This window comes from Aquila chrysaetos, chromosome 5 (genome assembly GCF_900496995.4).
Source record: "Aquila chrysaetos chrysaetos chromosome 5, bAquChr1.4, whole genome shotgun sequence".
In the NCBI taxonomy this organism is placed as follows: Eukaryota; Metazoa; Chordata; class Aves; order Accipitriformes; family Accipitridae; genus Aquila; species Aquila chrysaetos.
In genome coordinates, this window is record NC_044008.1 from 28746854 (window position 1) to 28763381 (window position 16528).

Sequence of the window (16528 nt, forward strand, 5' to 3'; positions counted from 1 at the left end):
TATTGTTACAGTTAGCAGGAAACAGCTAATTTGTCCATATATAAACAGAAACTTCATGTTTTGTTGTATAACTATGGCAACTTCTACAAATTACTCATCCAGGACTTTTGTTATGTCATTTTATGACTCAGACTTATTAATGTTCACCCTATTACCTCTCCTAGCCTCCAGTACAGTATCTCCACTTTCTGAAACTACTCTAAACTACGTTCTTAGGTCTGAATGTCCCTATCCAGCTGCCCATTAAAAATTACCAACACAACAAAAATTCTTTCTTGATCGGGCTGAGCACTATCTAAAAACTCTGAGTTTTATCTCTGTGCACCCGGAGATCTAGGTTGTGGTCTATTACATGATGACAAGACCTATTTTATATTCAAAGTAGTGAAATGACTACAGTATGTGACAAGGAGATAAGTACACCCACCTAGTTTGTTTCCAAGTGGATCGGTTCTTCAGCATGTATTAAGCCCTTCCAGATTTATCCCCGGCGGCTGGCTCTTTGCCAGGGCTTGGATTCTGTTCTGGTGTGCAGCGTGCTGAGTATTCCCAGGTGCTGGTATATTTTTATGCCTTAGTCCTTATTTACAGTTTTTCTAAGGGTTGCTTTGAAGTCTGAACAATCGTGTTGCAGCACGCTACAAAGTTCTTTCCACATCCAGCGATCTTTTCATGTTGCCTTAAGTTAAGCCATCTCTAAATGAGAAAATAGGAGGATGAGCACTAATAAACTTCAGAAGGAAAGAGCCTATTTCTTGCATAAAATTAATAATTTCAGTGTACCAGAAGCTATGTGAGCAATCACAGCACAAGATTAAGAACTTAAAATCGTGATTCACTCCATCCTCCTAAAATTCTTTGACAACGGCTACTAATATAGCACTACTTTCAACTTTATAGCTCCCCTTTTTACCAACCCTGCTATTATAACACTTGACATGCTTGGCTGCCATGGTGTAATAAAGAGGGGTAAAATGATTCATTAAAGGTCCCTGGTGCAAATCCTATTCAAAATTTTTTGGTTTGGAATAGGCAGTACAAAAAGGCTGTACCAGCAGTTTAAGGGTCATAAAGTAGTACGGGCACTCAGCTCTTTAAGTTTCAGTTAACTTTCGAAAAGCCAAAGCAACAACAACAAAAGCTATAAGGATACATTTAACTTTCCTTCGGAGAACAGGCACCTAGAGAATAGTACGGGAGGGAGAGCAGGGAAGCTGCCACATTATGCTGCAGTTTTAGCCAGCATCACTCATATGTGACTCTCGGCAGCTGTCTGATGCAAATAACTGCTCAGTGCCTGGTAAAACAACATGGTATGGTAGCATGCTTCACACCGTGAGGCAAACAGTACTCTGCAGAACAACAGGGAAAATCAGAATAAAGCTCTGGAAAATCAATCCAATGATTTGAGGGTTTTGAGCATTTGCTCCTCAAAATTAAATTCTAACTGCTTACAGTTATTCTCACAGATTCTTTTCATATTAAAAAAAAAATGTTTCTCAGTGTAGTTTGTATCTCTTGCTCAGTGCTTTCCTTTTAAAAAAAAAAAAAAAAAAATTAGTTTATTAAATGCATGTATTTGTAGCTCCGAAACAGTTTAGTTGTTACTTTGTAGAAAAAATAGCTTACTGTATACAAACTGTAGGACTTTGGTCACGATATATTAAATGTTTGTATGCCTCATTGCAATGCTATTATTTGCAGTTGTGTTTGTGGAGGTGTGATAAATTTGAGAAGGCAGCTCTAGTTTATTGTTAAAGGACAGACAGACAGAAGGGCCTAAGTCCAGGCACGGCGCTCCTTCTAGTTATGACGGTATCTCAGATGCTTAGCGCTCCCTGCCTTAGGTTTGCCAGCTGGGATATTAAGGACCTGAACAGGGCTCTTATTGATGTACACGATTCTATTTTTGGAGAGAAATGTACTAGTGAGTAAACTGAGGAAGGGAATACGGGTGAGATTCAAAGCCCATTCAAGTTTCTGAAATGATTTGATTAATTTTTGCTGTTTTCAGAGGAGACATTTCACAAGTTTATTTAAATTTCTAATGGATAGTGATACGGTGTAAACTAAACAATACTTTTATCATCCTCAGAAAGTCTAAGATATGGAGACTAAACCAGAGGAGAAATAACAGGGAAGAATATGCTCTATTTTACCATCACACAAATGCATGTATAACAGATAAACATCCTTCCTTTCACGCTGGATCAAGAGCCAAGGGAGATACCGCATACTTGAAGCCATCAACCACTTAAAACTGCTATTGTCAAAGCAATTTTTTACAGCAGACTGATTTGTATGCAGACCGTTTTTAATAGCACAGAAAGAGTTTGGGACCATGTGTTAGAGTACACAAGTGATTTCCAAAAGACATTTGAAATGTAAAAATTCTGGAGGCTGCCTCCTTCCTTTCTCCCCTTCCCTGCAACATGCATACACATGCACACACGCACCATCAACTTCCACTGACATTTCTTCATTACTATGAAGAAGCTCAGGCTCTCTTGAGGGATTTTGCAAAGCACTGCTCCTCTTTTTAAGTAAGGCTACACACTTACGTCTCTACAAATGATTTCCATAAGTTTATATTCCATCAAAACACATGATTTCAGATCTTAAGGTGTAGAAGTAGTGTTAACAAGGTCCTCCTATGAAGATTTTAAGCTCTTTTGAATGTAATTTCATTCTTTCTGGTGGCTTCCACTTGTCAAATTTGCACGGGGCATTGGGACATTCTTTGGCATCAGAAGGTGCAGCTGGAGAATAAAATGTCCGGAAATCCACACTGCTAAACTGAAATCTTTGCTTGTTTGATCTAGGAAAAGGCCATATCCTGGTGCAATGTTATCAAATCCTGATATCTGCAAGAGATGCTGGCTTTCTGTAAGAAGAGTAAAGATAAAATAAAATAAAATAAAATAAAAAAATAAAATAAAATAAAATACTGCAACTCTCTCCTATGGTATCAGTCTATCAACTATTTTGGGGTTCCACACGGTCACCACAGTATTTAGGGTAGACACAGTGATTTGTCTTTTAAAAACCGGCGCATTAAGACAGAACCACACTTCCCTCTTAGCTGAGCACCAGCTAAGGCTTAATATTAACACTGGATTAGAATTTTAGTGGGAAAAACAATGATCTCTTTCCACTGTAAAGCTACTAGAACCATGTAATCCAGCTGCAAGCATGCTCATCAAAACAGGAACCCAAGAAACCAGACACTTTGCAATTCCATTTCACTGCACTTTCAACATACAGTAACAAAGGTAACAAAAGGATGTTTATTTCCTTTCTAAGGCAGACAAAGAAGCTGCAGCGGCATTTACCGTTTAGGTTTCAAGATAAGGATGTGTGGAGTTCACAATACATCCATGCCAATGACAAGATAAAACAGAGATCATGTGAATTGTAGAGTGGGCTGTACAAAAACCCAATATTACAGTAATACGAAGAATGTGATACTTCAGTATTTCTATGACAAATTACTTTTTCCACAATGGTATAAATCAATTAAAAACTTACAAGTATTTTGCAATTCTTATTTGTTCTGTCTATATTCACACTTTAAAAAATCTAATAGAAAAAATCATCTTAGTTATTTTTAAGTAATACCATTGTAGGGAAGAAAAAAATTAGAAATTAGCTAGTTTTCCCTTTATGTGGTGCTGTAAGACAGCAAAATCTAGTGGGATGAACAGAAGAATGGAAACCGGGACTTAGGAGTTTTATTTCTTGGTCTTACACTGATACACTGTTTGAACCTCAGTGAACCACTAAACTCCCTGCCGCAACTTCCCCAACCGCGTCAGGAGAAGAATGATTGGTTTTAGAGGTACTGCGAAGCCCTGGACACCAGACCTGTGGTGGAAGGCACACCATGGTGGGCAACAAGTCCTGCTTTTCCGTGGCTCCACAGAGCAGAGTCCCAGACCGAGCGTCATCAGGTAGCACTGCCCCAGGCTCTGTTAGTCTTCACATCCATACATTCCTTATCATGGCCCATATTTGCTGTGCAAAAAGGAGGTGTCCCACTGTTTCACATGAATCCTCCCTCACTTGGGCTTGACCATTTTGCACAAAGAAAAGAGATGCTGCAGCAGTACCATCCATATGCCTACTCCAACATTCTTTCACTCAACATGACTTCTCTTTTGATTTTTCTCCCACCTCCACCACTTAATGAAGAGAAGCACGAATCACACTCTTATGAAAGATAAAGAAATATTTCTACATAAAGAACTTCAGTATTCTCTGAGTGCTCTACCGTGGTTCATTAGGAAAATTGTCACCAGGTAACGGCCCACTTCATGACAAATGCAGTCAAACAACCAACGTCTCCCTAAGCCTCCATTCACAAATATGCCCTAAATAGGTCTATTTACACACAAGCCGCAGTAACATCCAGCCACTGCCATGAGCCAGGAGAAATACACTGAAAAAAAAAAAATCACTCTAAACATGCATGGTTTTTTTAATTCCCAGATTTAATATATTTACGCATCATTCCCAGATGACTCAGAAAGACCTATTCCTAAAGAGTGGCCTAGATGACTAAAAAAGGTCTTAACTGTAATGGAGAGCTAGAAAGGCAGCTACTGACACACCAAAATCAGGGTGCTGGGCTTATCGCTGAAATTTCCCTGGTTAGTTCTGTGAGATCATCTCAGGGAAGTGCCAGGCCATCAGATGTAATTAAAACCAATAACTCTCCAACATTCACATGCTGCAAACTGAGGTGTTAGCACAGTCTCCTGGAGTCATAGTAGAGGACCTTGTAAGGTGAAGTGAATTGCAGGAGCAAGAAAAGAGATTTAAGTGTCCTTTAGTAAACAAACATCTCTAATTCTTAAATGTGTCTGCACTCTAAGCGATTTCTGTCACGTTTGAGGAAAGAATCCTCTTCTCTGCAGTTCTTGTCTCTCTCTCTTACTCATGGTCTCATTTTAAAAATGTTTCTCTATTCCCTCTGAACGTTGTTCTTCCTATGCTTCATATAAATTAACCGCCTTACCGCCTTTATAAGGTTTTAGGGATGTAAACTCTGTCAAAGGTGATTTAGAAAATTCTAACACACATCAAAAAAGTAAAGATTGTCTTGAAATGCAACTAACAAAAAGCTTAACACAAAATTAAAATTCTGCAATATTTTCCCACCTAGCTCCATGTCAAACTGGTGGCTTCTCTACATTAAATTTAATTTTGGAATTTTTATGGCAACTATGTACTATCAAATCTTGCATTAACATGCATATTCCACCTTTTGGGCTCAAGATATAGTCCAGTATTAACTGGAATTGTGAATTGCAAAGTGCCTTTCTCTTATAAAATAAACTTCCTGAGTTCGCCTCCCTTCACAGCTACTGTATTAAATATGTTTGAGCATATTCCACTTTTTGTCTGGGGATAACTTACACAGTTTTACAGAGAGATGATATTTCAGAACTGAACATCATTTCTCGTTATTAAAGTAATATTTAAATTGACGTTAAACATTATAGCCCACTCTTCACTTAACATTGTTTCGGCACAACATCTTCTGGTGCTGTAAGGGTAGAGGTTAGGCACTAAGCACTCTACATGGGGGGAAGAAAGGGGTATATGCCAATAGATTCAAGCTCCGCGGTCCAGCTGGGCGCTTTGACCGCATTTCAGAATGAGATACAGATGCTGACAGTTTCTTTTTCCTCCCTCCTGGCAGTGATTTCCATCACGGGAAGCCGGGGCTGTGGACAAGGGGGCTCTGGTGCACCCCAGCGCGCCCCTCAGCCCAGACCCTGACCGCAGCAGTACTTCTCGGGCTGCCATCAAGCCGACGGCCTGGGGGAGCTCCCTCTTTCACTTTGTACTCCAAATTAATCTCTAAAAAAAGCAAAAACCAGCTTAGGTTCCCTGTCTGCCACAGCAAATCTGTTTGATAGATTCTCTCAACAACAGAAGGAACTCAAAAAGTCCTGCTACCATTATTAAAAAATGTACTTTATCATATTCAGTAAAGCTATCATCTCGAACAGATGAAATCTTTTTGGAAACTGGGTTGAGCAAATTCTAACGCTGAAGAGCTCAATCCACCCGAGCACTAGGCATGCACTCACATTCAGTTCTTAGGCATGTGCTCCAGTGCCATCCCGGATCAAGCCCTTTTATTCCTCATTTAGGACGCAATTTGAAAATATATGCCACCATGCGGTGTTATATAATTCAGCTCTATTTGAGAAGGATAAGCCAAGAGAAGGTCATTGCCGGTAAAAAGCAACTAGAAAGGAATAGAACAGCCTTTGTATTATCCTGTCCTGTCCATTTTATATTTTAGACTGAAATATACTTGTTCTTATGATATGTTCCAGCATATTCCCTTGGTCTCCTTTGATATGACTGGTACAATCCGATGCAGCGGTTCATATGGAATACATATGAAAATCACTTGATTTCTATTTATTTTTTTATTTTAAAAAAAGTCAGGGAAGAAAGTATGAAAAGAATAATATGCTGGTAGCAGAACCTGGTAGAAACATATGGGGTAGTCATGTTGTACTTTCAGTAACAGCAGAAAAGCAAGTGATGATTGTGAACTGTGCTATGTAAAAATAATTAACTCGTTCACTCTCAGAAACCAGTGAAATAATCTACTTGGTCTCTGATCTGTTGAAACCGCATTTTCACTTACTCATTTGTTGTATCTTAATGTTTAGAGAAGTTTCCAAAAATCTTCCTGTACTTCTGCTCAAGGTTACATGTTTTACGAATCAACAAAAAAAAAAAACCCCTTCAGTAAGGGATGTGAGTATAAGTTGCTCCATATGCCTGCAGGGAACCCCAAAACTAATTTAAAGATAATTCATCAAGTTTTTGATCCTGGCTTAGCAGTAGCATCATTACCTTAAAGCGTAAGCAAGAGAAGGAACTTCTGTGCAATTAGCTGGTATGGGTACTACTCGGAGTAGCAAAGTGATCCCTGCAGAGCAGAAATGAACAGCAGGAACCTAAGTCAGAGGAATTTAAGCGGCAGCTTGTAGGTACCACAGTTTAAAGGCATAAAGTCATATACGGTAGGAGCCAGCAGAGGGTGCTTCCTTTTTAGGGTTGGAATAGGAGTGACTCAGGCACAGGAATAAAAAAAGCCTTCGCGTATCTTTCATTTGCTAAAAGATTTGCCCCTACTTCAGATGCACCACATTTCTTTGTGAAAAGCGGGGGTTTCAAACATAAGGTAGTTGCAGAGTAATAAATCATATGCGTTTTTTAAAATACATCCCCTTTCCCGAATCTGCGTTGTTGGTTATAAGGTAAAGCTGACATAGTTTGCATGTAACTTTTTTTCTTTTTTAAAGGAAACAATATTTCCTTCACTTAATTCCAGGTAGACTTCACCTAGGCAATGTTTTCACTGCAGCAGCTCCCACTCTGTGAAGCAGTATGAAGTGTCACTGACATTCTTTAAACTGCTGTTTGCCTTTGAACAGTTTTTTTCAGATTTCCTCAGGAATTCTCTATAATGAATGTAACATTTTACTGACTCTACATCACCACTAGGGATGCTTAGACCAGGTGACTGAGTAAACCCACCAGCAAAAAATCCCCATAGCGATTAGGTTTCCAAAATAGCCTATTGTCTAGTCCATGGTGAGCTGCATAGATAAATAAAATGACCTTAGATTTCCCGCTATGTGCCACTATTACCCCAGAATTCCTTCCCTAGGGAAAATCAATATCTTTAATTAAAAAAAAAAAAAAAAAAGCAGTCTAAGTTGAAATTTGTAAAAGCAGCTTTTATTTAGCAGCCTAAGACGAAATTTGCCTCGCAGTGCTGGCCCTGTTAGCCTGATTCCCAGCTCTAAGAGCCGCACACTGATGTGAATCGCAGCCTTCAGAAGAGCAAACCACGAGTGCTAGAAAGGATTAGAGGTCTGAGCCATCAAGCTAGCTTCAAGGTTTTTCTTTCCCCATTATTTTTATGTTTGATAGCACGCTTAAATTAAATACTTGGAAGATTACATTTCGCTAAATATGTTGCGAGCAAACAGATTCTGCAGTCAAGCCGTTCTTTCACCCGAGAACATTTATCTGTAAAAGGTAGCACGTTTCCTTGGACGGCAGCCATTCCTGGCAGCAGATCTCAGCACTCAGTAGGAAACCCATGTCTTTGAGTTCTGAACTAGCCCATACTGGAATTAAAACACAACACTAACAGTCAGAATCAGTTGTTCTTGGTGGGTAAGTGTTTTATAACTGCATGGGGATATAAGAGCAGTGCTTCGAGTTTAAATCCTTTTTTAGAAAATGCTGTGATTAACTGCATGACTTCACTTATTGTTAAGGTAACAGATGGAAGTGCCACAGTGAAATATTTCCTTTTTATTTACAAACAATAGAAAGTCTTTCTGCTGATAGGAATTAAAACATTACAGAAGCATTGGTTCCACAAGCTTAAATTCTTTCATGCTACCACATGCATTTTTCATGGAAAGTCAACATCTTTAACATTTTTGCACTGTCTGAATTTATCATCCATAACTTTTTTGTGATTCCTGTTCAAATGAGTTTGCTTCTTTAGAAAGAATTATGTACCTACAGTATAATGAGCTAATTAACTAAAGAACAAAAGGTGCCTTCTGTTATATGTGAGACATAACTAGCTCCCAGACAGAGGCAACACATTCTTTATTTTTAAAGGCAATCCGTATTGCTGATTTTGATGTCAGACGCCCTGTATCATTTTGTACAGTGCCACAAAAGGACTGATAAAACATTAAAATGAAAATTGGCTTTAAAAAAACCCATGCGCCACATCTTACCACCAGTATTATGAATTTTGAGAGGTTTGTAAAAGATGTGCACTTTGATCAATTGCAGGGTTTCTAAGAAAAAAAATCACTTTTATGCTCTTTGACTGGCAATAGCACTGAGCAATGGACAAAACTGACAGAAAGAGACAGAAGCAGCGTAAACAAAATAAGGCAGGGATTTTATGAAATATTAATTCTATTAATTCACAGCAAAAATCTTTGTTTATTATGGTATATTAAAAATATATTTTCTTTATTCTAAATCATTTCTCCACAGACACAGTACAACTTGTCAATGCCTGTAAAGATCTCTTAGCTTGCTAGAAACGCCTCAAGCACAAAGAGCAGTAAAATATTTTTAACACCGTAGACTTAGATCTCACCACATTTAACAAAATATATTAAAATAATGATTTATAACGTGGTTACAAGTGAACGGTAAAGAACACATTTACTTTTAACCAGTAATAATTGCCATCGTGCCATCGAAAGACCTCAAAAGAATTAAAAACACTGTGCAATGAAACTTGACTGATTCTGCGAGCTGTTGTAAGAGAGCACTACCTGTGTCCAGCACTCACAGATAGGTCCGTGGAAGCAGAAGGATGCTGAAAGTACACTTCTGCATACATGCAAAAGAAAAACTCTCTTATTCCAGGGTTCCTATAGGAATTACAATAATAATTGCACTGGCAGTATACAAGTTGTGTGGATTAGAGTTGAAGACCCAACAGCCACCACTCCACCCGTGGCTTCGTGGGTCCCTCGTACACCCTCGGTGTGAGGCAGAGGGTTTGGGGCTCGTCTTCTGTGCTCTGGTCAGCTCAGCCCAAAGGACTGCAAACAGCTGCACTGCAAAATCACTGTATTAGATTCTAATTGCATATTTCTTTCTCTTCTAGGTGTCTCCAGAAATCAGTAAAATAAGTAAGCATTCTACTTTAGTGAGACTCATCTCTAGACACATATTTCTATTAAATCTAATTTCTGCACCTGCATCATCAAACATCTAAACAGATCCTACGTTTTCAACAGATCATCCTCGTGGGATAGACTTTCTGCTATCCTTAATAAAAGCTCACAGCTTTCTGGTGCCTCCTGCCTATGTTGTGCCAGCAAAGGGGTTGGACACCTCTTACACATAATTCCATATTAATTTCTCTTTTTAAAGGTGTCTTGCAAAAACGATCTGAGCAGCATGCACAGAGGCATTTGATCATCGGCTGGATAATGGGCATACAATATCAGGGTTAAAAAGACTGCACATGCTGCTGTAAAAAGGCAGATATCCACCATTTTAATTTCTATTTGAATGGAACCTAAAATGGTGATTAATACATACCATTAGAACTAAGGAAGAGATTCCTATCATCATTAATAACGGCTTGCCTTCTCTGTGGACACTCAGTCACTTGGGGCAATCCGAGTGCACACACAGAGAACCAGAAACTCCCTTCCCACCGGCATCTAAGTTTCACAAAAGTTCTTATCCAAAGGTCAGCTGCCAATCGGTATGTACATATATACACACATGGGTCCTTGGTGGGAATAAATTCCAAGTTAGTTGGCTACAAGAGCATATAGATACTACTACTTGAGGTAAAGAAGAATAAACTTTTTTTATTTGTTCTTTTGCCCTTCCTAGAACATGGGATGCCCATACATCCTGAGCTGCTATATGGCCTATCAATTAAAAATGGCATATAAAAGATGGAGATAAATTTTCACTACAATATCTAAAAATCATTAAAATGCCTCTGTATAGCGGTCACCAACCTCTGTTATACCTTCACCTTCAGGCCTTCGAATAGCTCTTAACATCAAGTAAAGCAGTAAAGGAGGAGGCTTTCAGGAGTAACCTCAGAGCTATGAATCTGTCTTACTTGAAAATCACCAGCAACCTCTTCATCTTTATGAAATCAGCTATAGAAGATCTTGTTTAGCTGAGATTATGGTTATGCAAACTTGAGCTGTTGCTTCTTGTCCAGACAGAAAGGTAAGAAACGCAATACAATAAAAGCTTCATGGCATTCACTCACTAAACTGGAACTGCTCTGGTTTTGAAAGGAGAAGCTGTACAACCCTTCAGAAGAGTGAAAAGGCTGAGATGGACAGCTATGAACATCCTGAAGACTGAAGAAACAAGCAAAGTGCATCTGCATGGGATCTGAGGCCATTCTTTAAGGTGATTTCCCTTAAAAATGTATGGTTTTCTGTATTAGAAAATTACAAATTTATTGGTAATTTTACAAATAATTTCTAATTACACATCAGAAACTGCTTCCCTTTCTCAAAGAAGCTACGAAGTGGTGAAGGCTCTTTCTAGCAATGTTATATCTTACACAGATTTTTCCAGGCAGAAGTCTGAAAAATGCAAAAAGGGGGGGATACAACAGAAGACGACTGTTCTGCTGCCTTCCATTTCTAGCAGGCCTCTTACAAAGTCAGAGAGCACTGGTTTGGGAGCACTCGTAGAGTGTGATGTCTCCTCTTGGCAAAGTAAAGGAAAAGCATTCCGTAAAGTTGTAGAAAAACTAATAGTTTGCCAATACCTTGGCTCTTAGGCCTTCATCACGCTCTCAATGATTTCTACAGGAGACTGCTTACAATAAAACTGAGAAAAACCAAAATGGTTTCACTTGGTAAGCTTGCCATTCCTGTTGTGAAGAACATGTTTTCAGTAGAAACTTTTCCTGCCGCACGATCAATGTAAAAATATAAAACAAACAAAAATCAGTAATCTCTTACTTCTCAACAGAGTAATAAATAACCCAATTAATAATTATTTTCCAACTGTCCTAACAAGCATGTCATAAAACAAGGTTGATGCTTCTCTCGCTTGAGTAGATTAGGAACAGTTATACCATAGTCATTGAACAGAAATATTCTATGAGAAGAGAATCAGAATCATAAACTTTAACAATCCTGATAAAAAAATCTGTCATTATTTGCATTGCCACACACTTCTATTTAGGGCATATGAAAGCGTATATTTTTACAAGCAAAATGATCTGAAAAATTAACATAATGGTTCATTCCTGAGGAAGATAAATAGCTGATAGGTTGTTAAATTTATTACAGATTTTAGTATACAGATTTTTTGTTAAATTAAGGGATAAGGTAAAATTCCTCGAATTGCAGTATAAATTAATAAGATTAATTTTTTTACCCATAATAATATTAAAAATCATCTAATTACATATTGGCAGCAGCATCATATACTTCAGCAATTGATCGCAGATTACTAATTTTAATAATCAGCAATGATTCTAACCCATTTAATGAACTGCTTAGTAGTAGATCTAACAGAAGTTTAATCCATGTTGCAACTACTTGAAAAATAAACCCAACAGTACTATAATTTGATATGACAGTCAGGACTGCAAGTGTAAGATCATTAACACTTCATAGGTTATACCCTGAAGTAAATCTTACAAGAAGTTCACATAAATAAGGACAGATTTACACAATTATGTAGTTATGAGTATCACTGCATTTCTAACCATAAGTGAATTCTTCTCAATTTGCTATTCATTTGACTTTGATATGCATAAAAACCGCAATCCAACAGAAAACAAGTCAACTCATTTTTCCTTTTTTGTTATTTGGTTTCAGGACATTTATATATCAGGTAGAGGTATATGAACCCAGACAGTTTCATCTAAGAGAATTTTTGCTTGTGAAAGAATTCAGAAAAGTTTCATTTGTTCCACTTAGGTTTGCATTTTTGCCTATTGTTTGACTGGCATGCTACAAAAGACTTATAAGGAGTTAAAGAAAAGTTAAATTTGGCAATACAAGACTCCTCTCTGGAAAAAAAAAAAAAAAAAAAGAAAGTGCTGAGAATAATGATAACAAAAAATTTAGATAGCCCCTGTGGTGGCAACATCAATATTTTGGAACCCTTTTAATACAAAAAAATGCAAAGACAAGGGAGCTCTCTACTTTGTAAGGGAGCTCTTCATTGGTATTTGAAACTGAACAACTCAAAAATGATACTGCAGCACACCACACTCTGATCAAACACATTAACTTGTAAAATTTCTCACCTCTGTGGAGACACTGATGACATTGTTTGGGTTTTATCTGATAGGGAGTGAAGGGGAATTGGGAATGTATTATTTCAGGAGATTATAAATAACTTTACTTTAAAGACCCATAGCCTTGAAAGATGGAGGGTTTTTTCTTTTTAGGAACCTAGCAGGTTTTAATTTTCTTAGATAAAAAATTTTTAGATTGCAATAAACACAATATATCTGTCAGTCAATCTGTGTTGTTTGGTCCTAAAATACTCTCAGATGACTAACATAACTGTTGGTGTGGAAGTCCTATGTTCCTCTGACACCTAATGCCAACGACCTGGGGAGCTCCACCCTAGAATGAGAAATGCAGCTAAAAATCACATTTTAAAAAAAAAAAAAAGAAAAAAATAAGTAACCATTTGGTAACATCAGCTCTGCTGGTTAGTTCCAATCAAGTTAAATCTTGGATAAGCAGACTAGATTTTGTGCCTGATTTTAAAATGTGACCAGTGGGTATACCTATATAAAAACCTATGCATTTATATAGGTAAGAAATTGGGGTTTGTTTATGAAAGCAAGAAAATATGTTCAACACTTTGCAACACCTCTGAAAGAAAGAATTTCACAGCAATTTATACAAAGCACAGCTAACCCTTTTTCAAAGAATTGCCTTTTGAAGAACTGTTCTATCAAATGTGGAGATTAAGTCAGTCACTGGGCAAAGGCCCAATGCAGCAAAAATGTCAGAGTAGTTTTTACTGCTGAGTGGCTATTGAGACCCTCCCAGTGTCACTTTTGTCCTTCAGTAACCTCAGAGAGCTTCAGCACCACTAAATGTTTGCAAGTATGCCAGAGAGGTACTTTTAACAGCAGATATTACTGCTCTGTTTTACAGATGAAACAAGTAAACCTACCCTCTCCACCTCTTGTCTCGCTAATTAACCGTCCTCACTGATGAGCATACTCATTCACGCTGGAAAATACCTGATGACTCGCTGTTAATATTAAGTCCTAGTTAGACATGTCTCTTCTAAAATGTAGAAATGTTACATTTTGGGGAAGTTTAGAAAAAGCTCAAAATTCTGAAAAGTGTTGAGGTGGTGATGATAATCAAGGAATTTCATTACTTCATTAAAATTACTCAGCACTTCAAAATATCAGATTATTTAAGTTTGTTGGCTTTGCTAAACGTTATTACTAGCAGTCAATTGAACAAAAATGTTCCAGTACTTCTACCCTCATAATCAAGTTTTAAATTAAGTCTTCAAATCTTTGAATCAGCTCTATGAACATGTAGAGGAAAAGTTTCAACCCACAACACTTTAAATAATCAACACTTGATTGAAACCACTGCATTATTTCTTTTTTTAAATGTTCACAGTGGTATTGACTTGGTCACACTCAAACTTTGAGAACTAGTAGATTTCTTCTCATTTTCTTCTAAATACACACATGCAAATAGTATTTTACATAACTTCTAATTTTTTGTGGTTATCACCATTCTGAACTATTTGACCTTATCATTTTTTAACACAACTCTCGCTTATGAAATATTAGAGGAACTAATTGCTCAGAACTGTTACATGTGAAACTGCGAGATAGCACATCCTTTGCAAATCATGTTTGGTTAGCTTGTCTTTGCTTGAAAACTGCATTCTTCATGAAACTCCAAATTAATATCCTTAGTTCTAAAGATAATTTGCCACAAACATTAATTTCACTGATGAAAAGTTCCAGCTCTCTTTTCAGTATTCCTCTTCAAATCCACCTGAACATCTACAGTAAGTTATTTGGACAATATTGCAAGATTTTAAAAAATGCTATCTACTGTCAAAGTAATTTTTACTAATCAAAATTGAAAGTTATTTATTTTTTATCCTTTGCTTTCAGGCAGCTCACATTTAGTGCAATTTGGTACAGTACACGAAACTATTTAAATATTGCTTTCAACTTTTTGGAGCCTTTTGTTTTACCAGACTTCTGTGTTACTTCACTATGCAATTTTCTGAAGGCTAGTAATTATTAGGACATGTGGTAGGCGTTTATCACCAGTAACATCACACAACCCACTCTATGATCAAGATACAATAGGGCAAATGGTACAATTAAAGGCACATTCTTTGGTGCATAACAATAGAAGCCTTGTGACATGGCAAGATTAAGAAAAGACTCAAACATCTTTAAAACTACTCATTACCACCAGTTAAAATGTGCATGTCTGACCTTTATGGTAATCAGTAGTACTCCACTTGTGCACTATAGAGCTAAATAAGCTTTATTTTAGACACACAGAATTCTTTGCGGTGACCTGCAGTTAACTTAGCTGATCTCAGAGCTGACGCTTACAATGAATCAACCCATCAGTGGTCATAATGATAGGCCATCATCTTTGTCAACCAGTTTATGATGACAGGCAGAAAACAGTACTGTAGGTTTTCCTGCCAAGTGGAGTAGTATTTAAATGTTGACTGCTACATACATCAGAATAACAAGGTTGCAAAGTTACTGAGAATCCCGTTCCCCGAGGTGCAGATTCACCCTGTGGTGCTATTATACCATAAGGTATATCAAAGATAATTGCTTAGTTTATTATCCTGTTGTCTTTTATGTCAGCCCCTAATTGTGAATTCAGAAGCCTCTTGATCTCCCAGTTCCTTATGGACCTGTTATTAACCCCAGTCATTTTAATTAGGATTTATTACTATTTTTATTATTGAAGTGCAGAATTTTTAAAAATAGATGTTTCCAAATAACCCACAATTCCTTCATATGGCTTCAGTAAAAGAGAGATTGATGGGATATTCAGTCGGCATTGTAAATACAGGTCTCCCAAGCTCCTTTTCCATCCTCTGACAAAATCAAGGTTCATAATTTTTTCCCAGAGTTACTTTAATATTCAGTTAAAGAGCATGTAAACATACAAAGATTTCTGTGGTAAAACCAGATTATTACAGTTCTGTGTGATTTTATAGAACCATTCCAACAGGAAAGTGCAAGACGGCTATGTCACAGCTGCTATATTCCCTACAGTCCTGAAGTACGTTGGTCAAGCTTTCACAGTTCTTGTGCTGCACTTGTAGAGACAGTTTAAGCACATTCCCCTAAAACACCACATGAAACCTACAGAACCTAGAAACAGTTAAAAAACTATGGCCTGGCTAGTACATATAAGTAGTCATTCATAATTCCTCCTAATGTATACAATATTAATCTGTATGTACCTAGAAAATCTGACTACTTCCTATACTTCAAAGTCATTGCCTTTGCTACGAGACCTAGAAAGTGCTTCAGGATTCATTATGACATGTGGAATATATAAGCAATAAGGCATGACAGGGAGTGTGGTTATCATAAGATAATCACACCCCTGGGTCATTACAAAGCATGAGGTGCAGCCGAGCACCTCTCATTCCCCCTGGGGTGTGATTATATCATGATAAGCACACTTCATGCAGTTACCTTATTGCTTTTATAAAAAGTCTTTGTTGGGAAGAAAAACTGTATTTTTTGCTTAAAGATGATAAAGTTGGCAGTTTACAATGTTGAGCAGTACTTTCTGCTAAGCTCAATGGTTTATATGTGTTAATCTACTCCTTTAGAATGTGCATCTGCCAGAGCCGATCCGAACTTATTAATCAAAGAAGGTTTCCATAATTCAGCATGTGTTCGAATGATCCGGCTGAAAAAGAACGTGCGCATGTCCCAGAGAATCCCATA